General features: G+C 43.4%; 1 protein-coding gene across 2 annotated transcripts in view; it reads right to left on the reverse strand.

The window, feature by feature from the left end:
• Positions 1–3,011: 3,011 nt before the first annotated feature.
• Positions 3,012–3,757, reverse strand: part of LOC104987705 (neuroblastoma breakpoint family member 6-like protein) — a 13,593-nt gene continuing 12,847 nt past the window's right edge. For both annotated transcript variants that reach the window (XM_010838749.1, XM_010838748.1), the window contains exon 7: positions 3,012–3,444. The gene's annotated coding sequence lies outside the window, so the exon portion shown is untranslated. The remainder of the gene's footprint in view (positions 3,445–3,757) is intronic.

Consider the following 3,757-nt stretch of genomic DNA (forward strand, 5'->3'; position numbering starts at 1 on the left):
GCCATCTCATTCGAAGAGCTGACTCATTGGAAAAGACTCTGATGCTGGGAGGGATTGGGGGCAGGAGGAGAAGGGGACAACAGAGGATGAGATGGTTGGATGGCATCACTGACTCGATGGATGTGAGTCTGAGTGGACTCTGGGAGCTGGTGATGGACAGGGAGGCCTGGCGTGCTGCGATTCATGGGGTCGCAAAGAGTAGGACATGACTGAGTGACTGAACTGAACTGAACCCAGAAAACATGTCTATAATGGCACCATTTCATTAGTGGAAGCTCGGAGAAGGCAATGGCACCCCCACTCCAGTACTCTTGCCTAGAAAATCCCATGGACCGAGGAGCCTGGTGGGCTGCAGTCTATGGGGTCACAAAGAGTCAGACACGACTGAGCGACTTCATTTTCACTTTTCACTTTCATGCATTGGAGAAGGAAATGGCAACCCACTCCAGTGTTCTTGCCTGGAGAATCCCAGGGACAGGGGAGCCTGGTGGGCTGTCGTCTATGGGGTCGCACAGAGTCGGACACGACTGAAACGATTTAGCAGCAGCAGCAGAGACTCCTTGACAGCAGGAATTTCACCTTTGGGAGTAGCTTCTGAGCATGCTCAGACTTGGGGCACATCCAATGTTCCCAATGGCCTGGCTCTAGGTTTGTTCACTGTGGGTTCTCCTTCCCTTCTCCAGATCACATTGTGCAGGCAAGTCAGCAGTAAATCCTGCTTTATGGCTGCCGGTAATAATCGCAGCTGGTGCTGGGATTAAAAGCAAACCTAGAGTCAGTTCCTGTCAAGTTAGATGGCAGACATTGCAGTTTGGATTGAAGGATTTCAGACACAATGTAGACTCCTAGCCTGGCTGACAGATGGTATGTTTCCTTCAATATTTTGTAGCTTTGTTCTTGGACAGCTTGCTTCCTGACTGGATGCAGTAGGAAGCACAAATGGGATGTGCTGACCTTTTGCAAAAAAGGTTTAGTTTGATCAGAATGTAGAACACTAAACAAGATAATTAGCCTATCTTCTTCAGAAATTCAAAGACATCAGAAACAACAAAAACATACAAGTCAGGAGACAGTTCCAGGTAATAAGGACAAAATTTAGAAACTTTAATTGGAACATGGGGAAATATCAGTACCATAACACACACAATTCTTAACCTCTCTCAAATATGTATAATATAGAGGCATATGTTAAATGTATCTAATCGCTATATCCATACACATATAAGCATGTAGATATGACAGTTTTTAAACAATGGGAAATTTTATACCTCGAGCATATATGAGGTAATGTTATTGAAATAATGTTAATGTACTTAGATTTGATCATTGATTATGGTTGTATAGGACAATGCCCTTAATATCAGGAAATACATGCTGAAGTGTTTAGCAGTGAAGCAGGCTTTTTGTCTGCATTTAATAAAGTGATATGAGTGTGTGTGTCAGCCCAGACAGAGAAAAGGAGAAAATGACTGTTAATTGCTCTATTTAGATGAACAGAATAGAGATATTTGTTGTATGAGTCTTTCCAATTTTCTGTTGGTTTGAACATTTTCAAGGTAAATAATTGTGGGGGAGAGGGGTCAGAAATGATTATAAAACACAGGAAGCTGCGAAGAGCTGAGCCCTGGACTAAAAATTGGCTCTCAATCGGTCTCTCCCTTGCAGAAGGGTGTGACAATGACCAATGCCACATACTGGTACAAGAAAATGTAAGTCACTGGTGTAGGGTACAAACCCATGTAAAGGTCCCTTCCTGCCACCCAGGATTTGCCCTCCTTAGAAGAATCAGCTTTCTAACCTGGGAATCTGGTAAGTTGGAGGCTATCTTACATGTTTTACAGCTTCTGAATGAGATGTCCTGATTTTATATTGAAAAGTAAAAGACAGACAGAGGGTATGAGAAATTTATTTTCAGAAAAAAAAAAAAAAAACACTCCACATGAGAGTGGAGTAATTTGAAAGCTGCCAGTTCCATCTAGGCGGCTTCCTTGGTGGTTCAGGGATGAAGAAGCCGCCTGCAATGCCAGGAAACATGGGTTCAATCCCTGGGTCAGGAAGTTCCCCTGGAGGAGGGTGAGGCAACCCACTCTACTATTCTTGCCGAATCAGATGCGACTGAAGTGACCGAGCAGCAGCAATTCCATCCCGGTATGTTAGATCTCTCTCTGTGGGTCCGAAACACAGACCTCTAGGATGGACTTTTGCTGAAGTATAGCAGTGAACAGCAGACTCTCAGGATCCTTCTCTGTAGAAATACTGGTGGATGTGTATAAGACTGCTGCTCTGCTTGCAGATGCCCAACCTGGGGGCAGAAATTTTTGCCTGAGTACCTTGGTTCCCAGACAGTTGGACACAGTGAATATTTCCATGTAATATTCAGTTCAGTTCAGTCACTCGGTTGTGTCCAACTCTTTGCGACCCCACGAACTGCAGCACGCCAGGCCTCCCTGTCCATCACCAACTCCTGGAGTTTACCCAAACTCATGTCCATTGAGTCAGTGATGCCATCCAACCATATCATCCTCTGTCATCCCCTTCTCCTCCTACCCTCAATCTTTCCCAGAATCAGGGTCTTTTCAAATAAGTCAGCTCTTTGCATCAACTGGCCAAAGTATTGGAGTTTCAGCTTCATCAGTCCTTCCAGGGAACACTCAGAACTGATCTCCTTTAGGATGGACTGGTTGGATCTCCTTGCAGTTCAAGGGACTCTCAAGAGTCTTCTCTAACACCACAGTTCAAAAGCATCAATTCTTCAGTGCTCAGTCTTCCTTATAGTCCAACTCACATGTAATATTAGGTACTCAATAACTAGGTGCTCAATAATAATTAGGTACACGTAATTAGGTGCTCAATTAGGTGTAATTTTGGAATGAAGTATGCATTCAGCCTTGATTTCTATCACTCTGGGGTATAAATGTAGTGGGCACATTAATGTTTGAGTTCTTTGCTTTAAGCTGAAGAAAAAAAGTTTTATAATTTTGATTTGTAAAAAAAGATGATAGCCAACAGAATGCGTATAAAATAAGCTTTATTTTAGGATCTTTATAATCCCCCAACCTCCCAGGAAAAGGGACATGTGCTGAAGAGCTGATGAATGGTTTGCAGTGACATTATTCTGATGTATTCTCCATCCAAGTCCTTGCCATTTGCTTCCAGCTGCTGCTGACTCTAGTTATCCACAGGAGGGAGATGGGAGGGAAAAGGGTTAGATTTTTCTCAAGATTATCTGTGAATATAGGCATCGGTGTCCCTTGGGCAGTTATATTTGTAGGCTGAAGGGCTGAAACTTCTGCAAACTGGAGTAAAAATCTAAAGTAGTGTGAAATCTTGCTCTTCCTCTCAGATTTGGATTTTTCCTGTTTTGTTGTTTTTCTCATCAACTGGGGACTATGTTCTGTTGAAATAAGACAAAAATTTTCACACAGTTTCAGCATTAGTTGTCACCTGAAACAGAAAACAAACCATAAAAAAAGTGAGGATTTTCTGTCAGATTCTGCTGATACCTAACTGAGGTTGCAGTGAGAGCTAAGAGAGGAAAGATGCCATGTGCCAACTGAATGTGTTACGAGGATAAACTGTGGCAGTCAGATACAATCTGGAAAGAGAAAGCTGTGCTAGCAGATGAGAGTAAAGTCCTCTGAAATATACCATCTGCCCTGTGGTGTGGAACATAGGACTCCACCACCCCAAAACATTGATGGCCCTGCTTAAAACTGCTGCATGTGGTTTAGCCAGATCCCTCCCCCCTCCCCCCACC

The sequence above is a fragment of the Bison bison genome, unplaced genomic scaffold (genome assembly GCF_000754665.1).
Source record: "Bison bison bison isolate TAMUID 2011002044 unplaced genomic scaffold, Bison_UMD1.0 scf7180017864104, whole genome shotgun sequence".
Classification (NCBI taxonomy): Eukaryota; Metazoa; Chordata; class Mammalia; order Artiodactyla; family Bovidae; genus Bison; species Bison bison.